Here is a 21,543-nt window from a genome sequence, read left to right on the forward strand (position 1 = left end):
AGGTGCAGAGTGGAAGTCTTCTTCCGTGCGGGGGGGGGGGAATAGAGTTGGGAATGGGGGAAAAGTTGTGGCATTGGATTTACCTCAATTACAAACATAAATATCCCCTTTATTAAGATTTTTGTTTATACCAGTGGAAGAGAGGGGGAGATGAGTAAAATAATCCAGATCAGATTAGTGAGAAATCCTGGTTTTTCCTCTGAAGAAGAACAGGCAAGAATCTCACTTTCTATCCCATTAGTGTCATATGATGTGGAATATTGGTTTGAACTAGCAGGGATATTTGTACATTTAGCTTCTTCTAAGGTTACCTTACAGGAGGTGGAGGCTATTAATATGTGTGGTATCTATTCCTGTTTAAATTCCCAAAGTTCTGTTCTTCACAGAAGCCTTAACCAGGGGTGAAATTCAAACTTTTTCCCTACAGGTTCTCTGGGCGTGGCTTGGTGGGTGTGGCAGGGGAAGGATACTGCAAAATCTCCATTCCCACCCCACTCTGGGGCCAGCCAGAGGTGGCATTTGCCGGTTCTCTGAACTACTCAAAATTTCCACTACCGGTTCTCCAGAACCTGTTAGAACCTGCTGGATTTCACTCCTGGCCTTAACCCTTCACCAAGACTGGTATCTCTCCATAACCCGCTTCCCTGGGTTGATTCCCTAACTTCTGATTCTTGTCTAGTAGGTGGGTTAGTTCTGGATTGGAACTTTTTAGATTTGGCAGGCTGAATAGGAAAGCTTTGAAAACTACCTCAGGGCTACAGAAGAAGTTATCAAACTTTGGTCTTGGTGCACAAATAAACCAATTTAATATAAGACAGCTTTGCCTTCCCAGGGTGTCTTATGTATGCACCAGACTACCATTCCCATAATGACCAAGCAGTTTAAGTATTATGATTCAGCACATCTGGAAAGTACCAGATTATGAAAAGCTGATACAAAAATATATATGTTGGTGATGAGCTTGGTTTCTAGTTGCGAGGAGTTGCTTCTTTCCAATCCCAATAATACTATCATCTCCCTGTAAGCGGGAGAAATATTCTAAGATCTCAGGAGGGATCTTATCACCTACTTTCCGGCATATATTAAATATATTTTAAATGCACTGGCTTATTATCATTTTTTAGAAAAATGTTCCACTTTTCAGAGTAAAAAATGATTTCTGAAAAAAGGTCATATCGGATATATTATTACATTTCTCATCAGAAATGAGGGTTATGATTATATATCATGCTCACGTTGTACTTTGCACTTCAGTTCCAAATTATATCTATCAAAAGATGTAACTCTATTCCATTTTTGTTTCTTTCTGAAGATCCTATGTAGAACATGTTACATGTCATGATACTTTTCACCTCACTGGCCAATGACGGAAATATTGGAGAAACAGCATTGAATAGGGATGGCATATGAATGAGTTGTAAATCATGTATTTTTGTTTGTTTGTTTGTTTAATTTATATGATACCCATTTTATTACTGAAGTGTTTGGATGGCTTACAATAACAAGATGCTAGCTTTGCACTTAAAGTGCCAGTAGTGTTAATGACCATCTTGAAACTGCATGAAGCTTCCAAGAGACCTTGTTCGCAAGTTTTCCTGAGACTTAAAGTGAGGACTTCGGTCAAAGCAAAGGGTGGATCAGATATCCCACCAGTTGAAGTTCTCTTGCTTACTATGCTTTATTAATCAACACTGGTGGTTTTTAGATATGTCTACAATGTTTTTATGGCTGGATTTTTGCATGCACACATCATATAGTATGTTTCTTTCTGCCTTATATGCCATTTGATTCATTAATTCCCTGGCTGGTTTGCATGCATTTTGTTTGTAGCAGTAGATTAATTGCAGTCTCAAAAGGAGGAGGAATCTGCAACAAGCTGCAACAAGAATAAGCTGCAATAGAAAAAAACCCTTTGGTTGCAGAATTTGACATAATTGCTGATATTGCTAAGGAAAAAGCAGATATTGTCAACCATGCAAATGTCCAGGTGCAGAAATCATACATGAACTCATAATCCATCCCAATTTCTATTATAAAAATTTTGAAGCTCTGTTAGATCAAAATCAGGATTTCTTATAGCTCTACTGCAAACCAACAGTTCCAATGTAATTCATATCTTGGACCCATTTATGAGTGTCATTAAATATAACTTGCCACAAGTAACTAAAAAGTAAATGGTTCAGGGGCTTCCAATCTAACTGTTGCCAAGAACACGTACCATTATTTATTCCAGAGCAAGATGTGGATATGCATGTACATCTAAGTAAGTCTGGTTTTACTCCGAGTCTGATTATCTGAGAGAGAAAATTCAGATTCCAGAGATAATGTTCTAAGCTCCAAGTGAGACCACAGTATAAATCTAATAAACACCAAATGCTATCCATGATAGGCCTATTTAGCTCAATAAATAGTTGGTTCAGTATTGCTTGTTTCTTTGACCCTTGCTGCTTTAGTTGCAAATTTCCCCCCACTTTGGGAATTTCCAGGACCACATAACAGGACTGTGTTGTGACAGTCCCTATACAATGTACAGCACACACACACACATACACACTTATGTTTTTGCAATGCATCCAGTTGTTTATGAATTGCTTCTGCGGCCATTTTAATAATAGCATCTGTTGTTCTTCTATTTAATGGCTATCAGAAAAATACTTTATTGTTGTTGTTGTTGTTGTTAGGCATGTTAAATTTTAGCCTTTTTAAGAACAATATCGAAACATACTGTGTACTGTAGCTGTGATTCCTAGCTAATTTAGGGGGGGAAGGGGAAAGTAAACAGTATATTTACTGTTCTCCTGTAAATTTAGCCACCTGTCTGTTATTAATTTATTAGATTTTAGGACTTTTCCTTCAGTCCTAAAATGGAAGAAGATTTATGATGGGAGAAGATTCAATGAAAGCTCTGCCACAATTTCTCAGTGACATTTTCTATGAACATTTCTAAGATTTTTCATTTTTTTTTCAACCCAGAAAAAGGAATATTTCTGAATATCTCTCCACTACATTGTTGTGGCATCTTCTTTGGATTGGATCTTTCCTGGACCTTTCCTGCTGCTTTCTCAAGTCCTGAAGAACTGGCCAAAATTCTCAGTTTTGGTTTTTACTCAGTTTTCTGGTTTAAACTTCATGAGTCTCCAAACCACTTAGAAATCACCATCCCAAATTTAAGATGAAAAAATGTGCAAGGTGTTATGCTCATTACACATAATATTCATATTTTTATATGCTCTTTTCTTAATACAGTGGTACCTCGGTATTCATTGTTAATTGGTTCCAGAAGGTATGATGAGTACCAAAAACGATGAGTACCAACAAATTTGGTACCAAACAAGTTGGCTAGAAAGATTGGCAAGTCACAAGGCAACCGACAGTGACAAGTTCTAGCTTGCGCTTCAAGTACCAAACAAACAACGAGTACCAGGACAAAACTTTTGCATCAAAATAAATTGAGTATCAAATTCAACAAGTTTCAAAGTGGTTGAGCATGAAGGTATGACTGTACATACGTTTTTGGGGTGCTTCAGTTTAGTTTTGATATTTTAAAATTGGGAATCACAGTTTTCCCATCATGAAGCCATTATAATTCATTTCTTGAATAGATTCCCAAAGTGCAAATTGGGAAATTTCATATGAAAGTGTTCTACTAGACTTTTAAGATGGTATCCAGATTGCAGGCTCTCCAAACAAAAAACAACAACAACAAAAAAACATGAGGAAGCAAAGAAAAACCAATCAAAAGAGGGGAAAAAATGCTGTATTCATTGCTTGAAATAAGCCCTACTCTAAAGAAACCATTGAGAATCCACCTGGAGAAACTTAATTTTTCTGTCCATAAAGTAAGATGGAAAATATTGAATTCATCTGTACACTTGCTTTGGTTTTATTTCCATCTTGCCAAAGAGTTCTGGTGAACACGAATGTTTATTTACCATTCTGTCTTTTAGGAGTTCTTATAAAGGTACATGACTTTTATAGGATTTTTTTTTCCCATAACACAATGCATCAGTCCTTTAATGAAGGACTGTGAAAAGCATACAGATGTAAACGTGAATCTGACCTTTTGAGGAGTCCAATCTCCAAATACTTAAAATATGAAGCTGGTTCATGAAGGGAGATGGATGCTTCCTTCTCTCTCCACTTCTCCCAATCTTCTGCCCTCACTCATTTCCTCTTCTCTCCTCTTCTGTTGGTTTGAGTGCTCTTTGTCTTAATTGGAAATGCAACAACTGTTTAAAAAATGGCAGGTGGGATGAAAAAAATTAGCGAGGGTTGAAGAAATTCCTTGATTTAGGACCCTAATCTGCTGTTCCGATTCCCTCCACTGTGTGGATCCTTAAGGGGCTCCAACATCTCACATCCCACCTACATCCTACCAATTCTCTAAGATCCCTTCACTGAAGCTCTCTCTCTCTCTCTCTCTCTCTCTCTCTCTCTCTCTCTCTCTCTCTCTCTCGCTCTCTCTCTCTCTCTCTCTCTCTCTCTCTCTCTTTCCCTCTCTCCCTCTCCCTCCCTCCCTCCCCCCATATCTCTCTCCCACCCAAAAGGGAAAACAAGAGAAAGACTTCCAAAGGGCAGAGAACCATCAGGAGATGGCAAAAATGCTTGAGAATAAGGTCAGCCGGTCTCCTTTTGCCAACAGTACTGGGGAAGGGGCGGCTGCCTGTCCCCACCCCCCCTGAGCAATGTTCAAAGGCTTCAGCATGCTTTGTTCCACTGTGTAGGGATTAGGCCAGGCGGTCTGAGAATTTGCCTTCTAATTAAAAAGGATAAAAGATAGAAGTAGCATTAGACTAAAACATAGCAATGATACTTCGCAAGTTTGAGCTCTTTTTAAAACACACGTACAAAATGTGTTAGTCTGTTAGTCACAAGACATTGTAAGAAATCACCACCAGGTTTGCTTTATCCCATTTGTTTTATGCCCAAATTTAACAAGAGAGGAAGAAACAGACAGATATAAAAAAGGGGGAAAAAGTTTTGAACTTTTCCCAGCTGTTCCTTAGTGAAGACAGCAGACTAATTGTACGGAAATCATTTCTGCTTTATGAGAGGGGAGGAGCTGCATTTTGTAAATGGATAACCAGGTTCATGGCCCCTTTCTCTCCACACTATATATAGCAAGATATTGTTTGCTATGGATTTAATTTAACACCATTACAATTTATTGTACATCTACGTAAACAAATCTGTGCTGTCCTTATAAATATTTATTCTGATTGTGCCCATGTGCCTTATACAATGTGGACATTGAGTTTGATTTGACCAATTTCTGATATTTCTGGTAACTCTCTAACGGGTGAGAGGAGAAGTGAAACTTAGAGAAATCATTCCTATTTTAATAGGAACTTAATGTCATGTTGCATTACTTAGAATCTTATTGAATATTACTAGAAAATTACAAATACAAAAAGAGACAAAAGTTAGAAAACCGAGTGAAAGGAGGAGAAAGGTACAAAGAGAGAGAAAGAGAAAAAATAACGACTGCCAACTTTTTTCAGTGCAGTACACAAAAATAGAAGTTACAACCTCAAGCTTTTGCTTTACATTTCACATTTTAAGCCATTTCTATAATCACAAAATCATTCTAATCAGCAAAACTTAAAATCAAAGGTTCATTCTTTTTTACTTTCGAGCAAAAAGTCCAGAAAAGGTTTTCAAGTAGAAACAAAGCCATGTTGCCTTACAGTACTGACCCAGTATACAATTGAAACCATCCTTCAGAAGATGCATTTCTTCAAACATTTCAGGGCCATATTTTCAGTCCAAATACATGATCAAACATGTATGTATTAAAGAAAAAGTGCCCATAAAAAACATGTATATTGACAAACATAACAAACAAAAATGCTTTATACTAGAGAAATTGAGTACAAAAAGACATGTATGCTGATTTTCATTTGTGTAAAGTTTCAGAACTAATGTGGAAGTGGAACAAATCAAATTTAGAATGTGAAAAATAAGCAAATCAGAATGTCCCTAAATCCTTATCTGAACCTAATAGCTTGAGGAAAATAAATATTTGAGCCTCCTTTCCTTTTATCAAAATTGCCATCAATTCTTTTTTTTTTACAGGCCAGGCAACAATATCTGGGCTTGCACATCACATTAAAACTAGTATTTTCAGTTCTAAACAGACTGTCTGGGTTTACACAATATATTCTAATCTATAAATAAATCAGGCAAGATTAAAATTAAGGAACCTTTAATGACCTGCGAATGTAGCTGCTAGATCTTTAGATGACCTGGTTAACCATCTATCTGGGCTGAAAAACGTGGATAACAGAGCCAGCAATTGATTTGTTTCTCTTTTGTGTGGAAGAAAGGGGATTCTTATTACTCCGGAACAGGTGGTAACTCAGAGGGTTGGACAATGATTGGATTATGTTCTTTGCCTCTCCTATTGGCCAGCTAGAGAGTGAGCAATGATGGCAAATGGGTTTCCTGTGAGCTCTCTGCCTTTTAAGGTCAGCAGAAGTGAAGATGGTCACATGGTACAGGGTTTTTTTAGGCTGGATACTAGTAAATTACAATTCTGGAAATTGTAGCACATGCTTTTCGTGAAAGTGTCTCCTCAGAGCTTTTATAGGTCAAGCCCCTGACCTGTAAAAGCTGATGGATGGATGGATGGATTTGATTTGATTTATACCCCACCTTTCTACTCTGTCATGCTGCCCACAAAAGTACTGTTAAGAACCTCCAGCTATTCTCTCCCTCTTTTCCATCAGAGTTCCATGGTTATTATGTGGCTTATCTTCCTGTATTTCTATTAAGGCTATGGACAGATTAAAGACATTTTAATTGGTGAATCATGCGAGTTATGGTTCATTAACAGAACAATTCGCTTTTCAAGAAGTTGCATGTAAGTTAAGAAAAATACCAATATTTCTGAAGCACAAACCTTTAGAAATTGTATTCATTTAGCCTTGATGAATTAGAACATATTTCAAAATAGGCACAAGAGAAAAAAGCCCTGTTATTATGGTGTGGGCCATCTCTAAGTTTTAAAAGTCAGCATGTTAATAAGAAAACAAAAGAGTTCATCAGGGCAATGTTTAGGTTCTGCAAAACTATTGTAGCCATGTAGTATAACCACTCAATCAATTCAATGGGATGGATGGTTGTTTGTTTATTTAAACAACAACTGAGAACCTTCTGGGCTTACAAACCTGTGTGGGGAATGTAAGCCTCTGACAGAATCCTCAGTGACCCCATGTATAGCGTGATATCATTGCACTTCGACTGATACAAAGTATTTATTTATTTATTTACAAGTAGCAGGGTGGCAACTTCATCTGTCAGGTGCCTTGAATATTCTTCACAGCAGTTATCCAGATGATCCAGGGGTGGGCTGCTGGGGATTTGTAGGGGTTCGGGAGAACCTCTAGCTAAGATTCTTTGCAGTTCGGAGAACCCCCAAATCTCACTCACGGCTGGCCCCTCCCACCCCGCCCCTCCCAGGAGTCCCCATGCAGCCTGTTTTAGATGCAGGTAAGTGCAGGGCACATGCAGAGGCTCAAGGAGGGCAAAAAATGGGCCTACTGGAAGTTCTGGAAGGCCAGAAACAGGCCCATTTCCAGCCTCCAGAGGGCCTCCGGAGTCTTGGGAGGCCGTTTTCGCCCTCCCAGAGGCTCAAGGAAAGTCTCCAGAGCCCAGGGAGGGCAAAAATGCCCCCCCCGTGGTGCCAAAAGCCAACTAGGTCATGCCCACCATGGCCACGCCTGCCCAGCAACCGGGCAGAGAACCCCTTGCTAAAATTTTTGAAGCCCACCGCTGAGATGATCCTGTGATTCATCCTTTCCCAGCAAGGAATGAGTAAAAAGGACTGCTTAATAGCTATCTAGAGACATAGTCAGAGCAGAGAAATAACTATATTTTGGCAGTCTTGTCACCCCAATATAATCCCAAGTAGGGGTGCTCCATCAGATTTGCTCTTCATTTTTATTAATTTATTAAATTTATATATATCACCCATCTCACAATTGAGCGATACTAAACATCTCTTCTGGTGCTTCATCTTCCAAAGTCCCACAGAAAACTGAGGACCATCTCAGGATGGACACACAGTGAGAAGCCCCAGGAGCTCTCTGATCCAAGGCCCTTGTCACATCCTCATTCAAGGCATAGACCAAGACCTCAGTCAAACCACCTATCAATCTCTTGAGGGGAAAAAAAAGCAAACTTCCTTTGGAACCCCATTAGTCACCTATGGAAGATTTATAGCTCTACCTATCTATAGGGGAACCAGCATTAGCAAGCAGAAAAGTGATTAAAGTAATTTGACCATAACAGAGAACCAGTGGAAATCCACATGATTGGACAAGAATATAAAAATATACATGATTTTGTTTCCCCTCTATGAACACCTACATGTGGAGAAATTTAAGATGGGCCACAGTTAGAGACTGGAGACAAATCTATTCCAGGCCAAGCATCAGTTGAGCTATGTCAAATGCACCTTTCCCAGTCTGCTACCTCCATATTTGTTGAACTGTACACACCCTTCATCCTTAGTCAACATACTAGCTCAGTCTAGGAAAGGCAGATTGGGGTAACACCTAAACCTTTGGAGTTTATGTATTTGTTTTAAAAACAATCTTGGATCTTGGCTTTCTCCTGAAATCATCTGGCTCTCAATATGTCAGAGAGTCTCCCATCCAGGTAGCTGAGAATACTATCCCCCTGTCAGCAAAGGTGAGTGGGGGATAAAAAGGCATTCCTACTGGCTTCTTGATGTAACATGAGAGGTGTGGGAATGAAGAGTACATTCCATTACACACTTGTGTGTGCAACAAGAGCTGGATTACTCTGAAAACTTAGAGGTCTGTTGTGCAACCTTCCCACCTCTCTTTAAAAACATAATTCCTATAATCTCGTCAACCAACCTGTAGAAATGCTCATCTCCAGTTCCTTAATGTGACAAATCAGTTCCAAAGTGTACGGTGAGAATGAACAAATGCCACCTGTTTGAATGGAGAAGACCACAGGGCCTTCTTTGGGGAAGAACACAAAGATAGTACTATTCCCTCAATTGCGTAATTAATAGTTTAGGAGACGCCCTCTTACTGTAGCTCATAACAAGGCAATTGCACAAGTACAAATAATTAAAAAAAACAGGGCCCTATCTAACAAAATTAAATTTAATGATTTTGATTACTTTTCAATGGTGAGAAAAGTAAGGTTCTACATTTAGGCAAGAAAAACCAAATGCACAGGTGTAGAATAGATGGTACCTGGCTGAATAGCAATGACTGCGAAGGGATTTGGAGTCCTAGTGGACAATCATTTAAATATGAGCCAGCAGTGTGCTGCATCTGCCAAAAAAGCCAACACAGTCCTAGTGTCATGATCCCGACTAACAAATCCTGCCAGGTTCGATTTGAAGTTGACACCTAGGCTGCATTAACACAGGAATAGAATCAGATCATGTGAAGTGTTAATACCACTTTATAATGCCTTAATAAAACCACTCTTGGAATATTTAATCCAGTTTTGGTCACCATGATATAAAAAAGATGTTGAGACTCTAGAAAGAGTGCAAAGAAGAGCAACAAAGATGATTAGGGAACCGGAGGCTAAAACATATAAAGAATGGTTGCAGGAATTGGGGATGTCTAGTTTAATGAAAAGAAGGGCTAGGGGTGACATGATAGCAGCGTTCTGATATCTCAGGGGTTGCCACAAAGAAGAGGGGGGATCAACCTATTCTCCAAAGCATCTGAAGGCAGGAAAAGAAGCAATGGATGGAAACTAATCAAGGAGAGAACCAACCTAGAATTAAGGAGAAATTTCCTGACAGTTAGAACAATTAATCAATGGAATGACTTGCATTCAGAAGTTATAGGTGCTCCATCTGTGGAGGTTTTTAAGAAGATAGGACAACCATTTGTCTGAAATGTTATAGGATCTCCTGTTTAAGGAGGGAGTTGGACTAGAAGACCTCCAAGCTCCCTTCCAATTCTTTTATTCTATTATTCTTAAAATCAGAATTGTTGTAATAAAGAACAGTACGAGACAGAGTAAAAAGGAAAGAATTAGAATCATAGCAGAGAATGAATTAACACACACTGCCCAAAGCGATAAGGTGGTGTGCTTGGTTTTGGTTTAGGATTAAATATGAATTGACTCAGCAAATAAGCCACGGTTTATTTTATACCAATAAAGCACAATTTCAAGCCATATTGCATTGTTGCTTTTTGATTACACGTGTGATGTAGAAATGAAAATGCTTGCTTTGTGATTTCCTGAATGGAGTCAGTTTATTTCTGGATCTTGCCGCAGTCTCTAGCCCAGGAATTAGCCACTATGGAAACTTTACGCCTTGTTGATTTCATCTTGTAAAGTTGCCACAGTGGCCCACCCCTGCTCTGGGTAAAAGGAAAGGCAAGAAATCAGGAATTGCCCAGGAGCCTCCAAACAAATTGTGCAAATAGTTCCAGGTCCGCAGACTGATCTCGTTCTAGATTAGTCAATAAATCAGGATTAAAGCAAACCCTGACGGTGATGTGTGAACAGAGTCACTCCAGCAGCAAATAATGCTGTACTGAACTCTACCTTGCAATTTCTAAAAAGTTTCCCTTCCTTGTGAAAGAGGCTTCTATTTCTCTATCGTATACTCAGAATGCTTGAGAATCTCTTTTGAATTTCTTTTGGAAGCATATCTGAAGTGACTTTATTGTTATTGGAACTGGCTAATAATCCTACTGCTGTTCTGGCTTTCTGTCACAAATATTTCTTTGAACCATACTAAGCTTGCTGTACTTTCCAAAAATGGTGGGGGGAGGGAATCGGAATAGGAGGAGTTCCCTCCTGATGTCTTTGCTTGAGATTTAATAGAAATGTGAACAATTGGCAAATGACTTCAGGTCTTTCATACACATATCTCTTGGTCTCCACCTTGCTAAATAAATAGAAAGAATATCAGACCCACAACAATTTTTCCATTCTTTTTTTTCTGTGAGAGATATTTCCATCAAATTTAATGAGAACTGAGGAAAAAATAGAAATCGGGAGAATATTTCAGTATATCATGAGTTTAAATAGGCTTAGGTTTGGGGAGAATATGGTATTTTATTGGCTGGATACCTCAAGGGAGAGGATGGCTGGATACCTCCCAGGTGAGCCTCCTTGGGGAAGACATATGAAAAGGTAGAAAAATTAATAGACATCCACGGGATCTACTACCGTTATCAAAAAGACAAAAACAGTGTGATACAGTTTCAGTGACCTTCCCAGCCAGCTTCCAACAAGCAACATCAATGTGGAAATCAGAAACAAGTTAAATTGAGTGTGGTCCTGTGATGTCTCACTTAAAAACCACACTGCTTAATTTTCTGGTTTTCTTATGGTCATAAATTGAAGATTATCTTTAATAGCAATAGCACTTAGACTTATATACCACTTCACAGTGCTTTAATGCCCTCTCTAAGCGGTTTTTAGAGTCACCATATTCCTCCCAACAATCTGGGTCCTCATTTTACCCACCTCATAAGGATGGAAAGCTGGGTCAATCTTGAGCGGGTGAAAATCGAACTGCCAAACTGCCGCCAGCAGTCAGCAGAAGTAGCCTGCAGTACTGCATTCTAACCACTGCACCACCATAGCTCATGGTGGATGTTCAAATCCAAAGCGCAAAATGTGATCTCTGGTATATATGCCTATTACCTGTGGAGAACACTTTATGCTAAATGCATTTTTTTCCCAACACTGCATTTCAGCAGCCACTAGATCTCGGGAAAACTATGTTGCTTTAAGGTACTCCAAATCACATATTGCTCAGCACAGCCCTGATAAATCCTAAAGGAATGATTCTACTGCTGTTTTTTCCCCCTCCCTTCACCTCATTTTACATATTTTCTTTTTTTAAAAAAAATGTTTTTAATGTGCTGTTTTAATTATCTATTTATGTTTTGTAAAATATTTTGAGGGACTTTTAATATAGGAAGCCGTAGAAAAGTTTTGTCAACACAACACCTGTACCTTTTAATGTATTGTTTTTTTTAAAAAACCCAAAAAGCTCAGTTCTATACACCCAACTTTATATATTTGCACAAGTAAGTATTAGTGGGATGTAGGGTTGGGAATGAAAAGACCAGATTCCCCATTGTAATCTGTTTCTTTTATTTCCTCCTCCTCCTTCTTTTTTTTGGCTTTTGGAATGTTATATTGGAAACAACAGCGGCTCTTAAATAGGTTTCTTTATCCATAAGCCAGTTGGAAACTCTCCATCAACTCTGATTCTAAGACATTTTGGTCTGGTTTTGAAGATTTCCACCTCTTAGAATGGTAAATACAGCTGAAACTGTAAATCTCTTTCTCAAACTAGTTCTGAGTTGCTCTTTGATGAAAGAATGCCAGGGTTGCCAAATTCTTTGTGGGAGGAGAAATGGAAGACACCCGGATGATCGTCTACCAACATGGAGGACTGTCTCACAGAAACTGAGTTGGAAGGACACAACTGTTTTCTTTCCTTCTGGGTCTCCAATTTGGGCCACAACCAAGGCCACAAGTTCAACAGTCAGGGCTTTGTTCCTCTCTGCCAAGTCTTTGCTGGAGTGGTTCCCTCTGATGTGAAAAATATGAGCGAGCTCCCTCTGAACCTGAGTCCAAAATGGTGACGGATGAAACTCTGGCTTCTTTTTCACATTGGCTGGCCGAATTGTAAGTTAGATGAAATACTTGTCTGATGCAGACAACAAAAACAAAACTTGCCACTTCTTGCCAATTGAGTTGTGTTCATCAAAAACATCGCTGACATTGTGCCACTGCCATATATGCACAATGTCTTAATTTTCGCTTTAAACCGAGCCATTCCTTTGTACAAACTGTTGTCTTGGACACCCTGGCTTTTGTTAAAGTCAAGATTATCATGACAGCTTCCAAAACAAACAAGTAAATAAATCCCACACCAATCCCAAAGTCTCTTTGAGACAGAATGTTCTTTGTCGCTCCCACCTAAGAATCCAATTTGTACAAAGAATACTATGCAAGCGAACAACCTGTGTAAGACTACTTGAAACTGTGAATATGTGGCTGTTGCAGAAGCTCTGAACGAGCTTGTCTTTTCTTCTCCCATTCTAATAAATCTCAGTGTGTGATGTGGTGTCATCCTATCAGGAAGCTGCTGAATGAATGATCTACTTCACTGACTGCTGCTCGCCGAGATGGGAAAGCTGCCACTGTTATTACAAATGGGATGCAGCTCCCTGTTTCCAATCTTCATAGGTTCTCCATAGAGCTGGATGAGAAATTCATCCTCTCTAAATCTTTTATGGGAATTTTAAAAAATTGTACTCTGAGAGCTAGGATTGGGGTCTACATTTGGGGCAGAACCCCAAACCCCACCCCACCCCCTTCCCCAAAAGCTAAACTCATTCTTTCTCTCAAAGGGCTGTAAAACTTTGAAAGCTTGAGAAGAAATGGACTCATTCAGTCATTCAGTCATTATTGTCTCCTACTCACAGTTTACTCACAAGCATCCGTATCAGGGTTGCAGCTATCTAACTAATTGAACCATACCCTGGTGTTCTTGGGAATATGCCAACATCCACAGGTACCCTCACTCTACTCTGTCCCTTAGCCTACAAAAGTGGGTGGGGTATAAGATAAGAGAAAAGGAGATAAGAAAATGGCAAGCAGAAAGGAAGCAGAGGAAACATCTTGGAATTTACAACTGTTATAGGTAGGTAAGAAGGCTATCAGCCAACTGCCAGAACCACAAGGTACAGCAAGCAGCATATCCTCAAATCCTGGACATAAACTGTTTCAACTCCTACCCTGTGATGCTATAGAGCACTGCACACCAGAACAACTAGACACAAGGTCAGTTTTTTCCTGAATGCCATCACTCTGCTAAACAAATAATTTCCTCAATACTGTCAAACTATTTACTAAGTCTGCACTACTATTAATCTTCTCATCTTCTCATCATTCCCATCACCCATCTCCTCCCAGTTATGACTGTATGACTGTAAGCTTGTTGCTGGTATCCTAACGATTTATATTGATATTGTTTCCTGATTGCTTATTTGTAACCGATGACTATCATTACATTGTTGTACCTTATGATTCTTGATGAACATATCTTTTCTTTTATGTACACTGAGAGCGTATGCACCAAGACAAATTCCTTGTGTGTCCAATCATGCTTGGCCGATAAAAATTCTATTCTATTCTATTCTATTCTATTCTATTCTATTCTATTCTATTCTATTCTATTCTATTCTATTCTATTCTATATCCTGATCGGGATCCTACCTGGAGCTTGGCTTTGTAGCTCAGCTGGAAAAGTCAAAAGCAACACTGCTTAAGAGCAGAGGGTGGAGCATGGTCTGGAGTTCCACAGCAACCAGAAAAAGAGTAAACACGGCAAGGCAACTTAACAAATGTTGACACTTTTGTTTGTTTTAAGGACTGACTTTTCAAGACTTATTTATGCAGCTACATCAACCTGCAAGGTCTAAGGAGGGTAGAGCTAACCTAGGCAATAGCCTATTTTTAGGAAAGGTGTGTGCTATAATAAAATGTTTTGTTCAGTTATCTTCTATGCTGTGGGCTTTATACAAAGTTTTACAGCTCAAAACTATATGTACAAAAGTGTTCAAAAAATGCAGAAATTGCACAGTTAGGGTTAAGTATGCATTATATTGGATTAGGGACTTTTCACTTTAAGAACTGTAAACACTAAAATGTGCCTACAAAACACATCTAGTAAAACAATATCATATAAAAGTCTGTAGATGACCACAGTGATGATTTTTCCACTTTGGCTGATTTTGTAAACGGATACAAGATGTGCCAGAGTCAAACCAAATCTGCAGTTACTAAATGGGGAATGAGAGAATGAATGAAAACAAAGTGGAAAGATTCCCATATAATTATGATGGGAGAACGGTCTTTTAAAATGTAATGGGAGTTGAATGCTGGTGACTCTATCTAACGCAGCATCCATTGCCAGCCAACCACGAGTGTCAAAAACCTTCTTCCAATCCGTATTTCCTTGCTAGCATTCAGTGTTTCAGATCATACAAGTTCAATTTGGTTATCATGGCTAAGTCGCTCTTACGTTCTGCTCCTCTTTTAAAGAAATCCAATAAATGGCCAAATATTGTGATAATAACTTCTGCATACTTTAGAATCAGTGAATTTCATGACATTCATATTTCAAGACTATATCTACAAATGACTATATATAGACTATATATATAGACCAGGGGTGAAATCCAGCAGGTTCTGACAGGTTCTAGAGAATCGGTAGCGGAAATTTTGAGTAGTTCGGAGAACCAGCAAATACCACTTCTGGCTGGCCCCAGAGTAGAGTGGGAATGGAGATTTTGCAATATCCTTCCCACAGGAGAGGGGAGGGAATGGGGATTTTGCAGTATCTTTCTCATGCCATGCCCACCAAGCCTCCCCACACCCACCAAGCCATGCCCACAGAAGCGTAAAAAAAAGCGTAGAAGCGTACTACAGAAGCGTAGTAAAAAAATTGAATTTCACCACTGAGATCAACTATACAGTATCTGTAGCCTGACTAGGTGGCTCAGTGGCTAAGACACTGAGTTTGTCAATCAGAAAGGTTGGCAGTTCAGTGGTTTGAATCCCTAGTACAGGTCTCCTGCATGAGCAGAAGGTTGGACCAGATGACCTCCAAGGTCCCTTCCAACTCTGTTAGTGTAAATGATTTACTTGAAGCTTAAGTACTTCATTTCAAATCTTTGCCTACAAAAGAAGGTCTGGATTTTCTCAACAGTTGAGGCATCCTCGAAAACCGTCTTCTTACTGCCATTCAAGTAGAAAAGTCTCTTCTTATAAATTGTCCTCACGGCTGCCTTAATTGGAGGCCAAGGTCTGAGGAGAAGCTTGGTATTCTAATTTGGAAACTCTGAGGTACGTCTTTATTCTCCCTTTATTCAAATGGCCAACTTTGTCCATTCCTATTTTTAACCATTGCAAAGCTCAAACTATTCCTTTAGATATAAACAAGGTATTAAAAGCAATCCTCGATGTTTAATGCCAGAGTGGAAACTCTCTAGGTGATAATAGTCAGAGATCACATAGCAACTAGAGCTCTATTTTATAGCATGGGGAGGAAATTTCATCATAAAGAAATGCCTGAGGTGTAGATAAGGCAGTATGTAGACAGTGCAGTTCCATTTAGTTTTATTTTGTTGCAGACATGAGGGGAAAAAATGGAAGAAGAATATGAACACAAAGCCAGAGAGTTATAATTGCAAAGCTAAAATTGTGAAGGTGAATTTTCTTGCCTTCCCTCTCCAAAACCATCCTTAAGATTATTTGCTTTTTTTTTTTAGAGTGAATATATCCTGGATTTATAGATATGCAGCATCCACTTTTTGTGATACTTTCCAGTATTTGATGATATGATTGTACTGAAAAACTTAACAATATGTGATATTCGGTGCTTTTATCTGAATCAGCACTTTCAAAAATCCAAGCAATCAGTGAAATGCAGGGGACTCCTTATTTATAAATCAAGTACATCCCTTCTCCCCTAGTGCTATCTCTTTTCCACAAATGTATACAAATGGCTTCATCACAACTGTATACTATACTGTATAGAAGGCAATATCGGGAGGCAGAAGGATAGGATTAGCCTCTTACCACAAAAGTGTCTTGGCTGGTATCTTCACCATCCTCCACATCTGTTAAAATCAAATCTGCATTTCGCTCAGTGCAACTATCTGAAACAAACATAAAGGGAGAAGCTGTAGCACATTGACACCATGAAATGCACATGAAACAAAAACTGGATTTAATTAAAATTGCTTTTTCAAGTCATGCACGGGGGCAAAGAAATCACATCCTGAATTGTTCTACAGTTACTGGATTCCAGCAAATCGTCACTCGTCCTTTGGATGAGATGGGGCAACATCAAAGGGGAACTTTTTAAAAAATGGCATATTTTTTTTTATCTTTATTGTGCTATGTAAATCAACTACAGCATTGATTTCCTTGCCTGCCTTCACTATCACTAAAGCCTCCTGTGGAACCATATCAGAAGTAAATAGAATCCAAGCATGCAAATCAGGTGCTGGGGAAGATGAGGGGTTGGTTCGGTGGCTGCTAATATCATAATCACCATAGAAAATGTCGTAATCACCCTAGAAAACTCAGTGAGCTGATGGGTTCAGGCCAGAGTTGAAAAGCAACATCAACCTCTTGGGAGGCTGCTAGTAAAATGCTATCATAGGTCTCTGCAGGTGGGTTGGGGGCAGCTGTCTCCCACGAATGACTATAATGCCCAGATTCCCAGTTCTCATTAAAAAAAAAAAAAAAAAACCCACCACAATTCCCTATCTCCACTAGAAACCCAGATGTGGGACAAAATGTGCCACCACTTTTCTCCTTCTTTTATAAGAAAAGGCCCGCTCCTAGGGATGATTGGCATGCATATTGTGTGCCGAAGAAAGTCTTTTTTGAATCTTCTCCAGTTGGGAATGTTTTCTGCCTTGTTAAAAAAAAGCAATTCCAAAATCATGACAATTTATCTACTAAAAAAATAGAAAGAAAGGAATTCATAAGATGACTGAGATCTTCCTTTTAAAAAAAATTAAATTTGAAAAAGTTATCCTGCAAGTGGTTAAATATAAAGGCCATCATTTTATAAGCCTGCTGTAAAAGAGGGAGCCGGTACAGATTGGCATAGGCCAGGGGTGTTAAACTCAAGGCCCATGGGCTGGATCCATGGGGCCGCCCTGAAAACAGCAAAGGACTGGCCCATGATGCTTCTGCTAGCAAAAACGGAGCTCAGGAGGGCCCTCCCAACCTCCTTTCCTCCCTTTTTGCTGGCAGAGGGTTGCAGGAGGCCATGGCAGTCAAAAACAGAGCTCGGGAGCCAGTTTTTGCTGGCAGAGTGTTTAGGCCACCTCAGGTGCCCCCAACCCAAGTGACATTGAATGGCCATGCCCACCCTGGCCACGCACACCCACCCTCCCAAGGTCAAACACAACCCTGATTTGGGTTGTGCCCTCAATGAAATCAAGTTTGACACTCCCGGCCTAGGCTGATCCTACAAGACATCCCAGAACCTACAGAACCTGCCTATGTGAGTAGCAAGGCATTATCTATGATGTTATCCAAAATGCATTCTCCACATTCTTGTTAGGTTCAGTTTGGATTTTAGGGTGAGTGGGCAAGGGTAGGGGTTAGACTTAGAGGGATGTAACTAGGGTGGCAATTAAAGCTGATTATAATTAAAGTGTAGTTTATTAAATGTGTGAAGTCTGTGACTATTTTCTTGGTATTCTTTCCTAGGGCATGGTGCTTCTTCCTCATTCTAAGAACACACCTTGCTACAAAATGTCCCAAAGGTGCTTTTTCAAAAAGCAACTGGACTTTGTTTTTCCTTGAAGACGTTTTTTCTTCTCATCCAGGAAGAAGACGCCTCCATTCAGATTTCATTTCATTCCATTCCATTCACCTCATCCATTCAGAATGGAGAAGCTTCTCATCCATTCTGAAGAAGCTTCTTGGATGAAAAGCAAAATATCTTCAAGGAAAAACAAAGTCTAATTGCCCTTTGAAAAAACACCTTTGGGACAACTATGACCTGGATGACTGAAAATCTCCATAGTCATCTTGCTACAAAATATTTTCTCATGCTATGGATTGTAAATAACTCTCATATATTATAGTATTTAAAAACAAGCAGAACCAGGGAGGGGACTGAATCCTGAACAAAATGGCATTAAAGGGTGTCTTTCTTTATTCACTTGATTTGTACTTTGTCTTTCTCTCTAAAATGACATTTACTGCAGCCAGCAAATTCTTTAATCTGCCTTTTGACTGTCCAGGAGCTGCTCAGTCTCATTTGGATTAAGCATCAATTTCTTCTCCTCCATGTGGTCTATGGACTATTGAGGATTTTAGCCACAGGTGGACAGGTATTGTCTTGATCCGAGGCCTATGCTTTTAAAAAGAAGGAATAAAGTAATCTAAAAATCTCAAGGTTAGGTTTATCTCTCTTTGTAGCTCTGCTTTGTAGGTTGTTCTGTCAGTAGCATTCCCAGTTTGTTCAGTCACTAGAGCAAGGATGTCTGACCCTTGGACATTATCAGCCTTCTTTTTTTAAATTAACTGTCCAACTAGATTCAAAGTCGACAACTACAAACACAAACAAGCGTTCCAAGAGTTTTTGTGCAACATCAAAAATTAAGGATGCAAAAGATAAAACTGTATCACATTTAGTATATTTAGATGAGGAGGATGGGATGGAAGGAAAGCCAGAAACATCAAGTGACATTTGTCCAATTGCTGGTGATGCCAGAAATACTGGAGCCAGTGATCCTGCCTTGGCTTTGTCAGACCAATTATCTCCCAGGACCCCTTGCTCACACCTACTGACAGGAACTCAGGTTCACAAATGTACATACCATACATACATGGATGTGCATATGGATGGATGATAGTTATGCAAAGATTGTACATAACTTGTGTGCTAATGAATGTAAGCCGAGAGCAAAGATACATCAAACTTTCATTTGATTTGGTTTGGTTTTCTATCTGTCAGAAAAGGAGGAGTCAGAGAGAGAAAAGGGGCAAAAGAAAGAACCAAAATGCTTTAAATCTTAAAACTGTGAACTTTTGGAGCAGTGGTGAGGAAGCGATGCAGAATTAAAATTGATGTTGTTTGGAAAGTTGGAACTAAAACTGAATTCAGCTGATGGCAGGTATAACTTTTCTGTTCATTAAGAGTGAGAAGGGACTCCACAATATGACCTTTCTTGACTTGGTAACGTCCAAATATGTTCACCTACAACTCCTGTCATTCCCAGGCCACATGCTACACTGTATCACCCCCTCAACATATGCTAGCATGTGGGCTGGGGATAACAGGAGTTGTAGTTCAACGTATCTGGACGTTACCAAATCAGGAAAGGTAATACTGCTGAGTCCCTTCTCAGCTCTTAATGCTGCCTTCCCGCTGCCAGCAAGCTGGTATTTCCCAACAACATAACACAAGAGAATAAGCCCATGAAAAGCCTGGGCTAAGGGAACCCACCCAGAAAGTAAACTCACTTCTTCAGAAGGGATTTCTTTTTTTTCAAGCTCTGAAATAAATCTCCCAGAGCTTTCTAGGCTAGGAAAAGCTTAAACACAGTCAATGGAAAACAGGCAGAAGAAGTGACAAAACATTATGACAACAGAAACTGTAAAACAGATGTTTTTTTTAAAAAAAACAGTCAAAAGCAGAACAAGTTTGATGTCAATCCCTGTATGGAAGGATGTCAAGAATAAGATACTTCTCCCTTTCTCTTTTTTTATTACCTTCTTATATAGCATTTGGATCTGATCTAGAAAGAATAGGAGGAACTTTCCCTGAATGGATTATTCAGATCAATTGGTAATATTGTGTTCATCTGTCCTGGGTGTAGAATTCATGCCAGTTACCAGAAGCAATTACTAACTTAACTAATAAACTTTAATTTAAGAAGATATTATTTATTACATTCCTTATCTCTTACATTAATTAATGTAAAATGTTTTTGAAAATGGAAAGGTAGAAAGAAAAAAAATCCAGTTATTTCTAAGAATGCCATGGGGTTTGATAAGGGTTGCATGGTCCCATTTGTGAATGCTAAGAGGTTGTTTCCAGGAAAAGTCTAAATAAATGGGATATAAACCATACATTATAGACTGGCAATGTGTGATTCAAATAATTCAGCTCTCAAGAGTAGGGCCAAAGCAAAAATCCAGCAGTTCCAATTCTAATTCCCTTATCAACTTTACATGCAGTGAATATTTTATAGATACATTTTAATGAAAATCAGCTTAGCTATCATTCTGCAAAAGGAAGTATAAATGGCTTTTTGGTCCCTGACCAAGCTTGCCTTCTAAAAGTAAATGAATCACAAGAAAAAAAGTGATTGTTTTGATTTGTTTTGATTTACTTATAATAGGGCTTATATTTGTTTCCTACTCCATCGATCTACAGCAATTATGGATAGAGGGAACTCTGAAGGACCACCACAAAGGACCAATGATAGGGGGAGATCTTGAAGTTACAGATATTCTATTCTTAATTTAAGGTTTTTTTTTAAAAAAAAAAACAACAACCACTAAATACTGTTTTAAGTGTGAGAAACAGGAAGAATCAGAATAGTTTATTTGGCCAAGTGGTTTGGCCAAGGAATTTGTTTCCAGTGTGGAAGCTCTCAGTGTACATGCAAAGCAACAAAATCATCATCACCCCAATAAGAAAAGTAAAGAAGATAAGACAGATAAATGATAACAGTACAGCCATACCACATGGGTAAATATAATATTTAAATGGATATTAAATTTGAGTTTTTTCACAACTTAAATAGTCTACTTTGGCATGGACCTATTTCAAAATATAATTGTGGCAAGCAAAAGTAAATACTAAAATTCAACCACGGGAAATTATTTTTTGCTTAATCAGTAAACTGCTACAAACTTGTCATCCCCCATTATTGGATACAGTATATTTCGGCTGCTTCTGCAAATTATTGTCCCAAAGAGTTTGATTTAGAATGCTGATACAGTAGGCCCATTTTTAAA

The 21,543-nt window shown here is 38.9% G+C and overlaps 1 long non-coding RNA gene across 1 annotated transcript in view; it reads right to left on the reverse strand.

Annotated features, from left to right (window-relative positions):
* The window catches only part of LOC117675115 (uncharacterized), a 150,592-nt gene that overhangs the window by 86,763 nt on the left and 42,286 nt on the right, over positions 1-21,543 (reverse strand). The window contains exon 2 of the long non-coding RNA XR_009623057.2: positions 16,624-16,703. This is a non-coding gene — a long non-coding RNA (uncharacterized LOC117675115). The remainder of the gene's footprint in view (positions 1-16,623; positions 16,704-21,543) is intronic.

This window comes from Pantherophis guttatus, chromosome 1, assembly GCF_059756535.1.
Source record: "Pantherophis guttatus breed Tessera chromosome 1, ASM5975653v1, whole genome shotgun sequence".
Lineage (NCBI taxonomy): Eukaryota > Metazoa > Chordata > Lepidosauria > Squamata > Colubridae > Pantherophis > Pantherophis guttatus.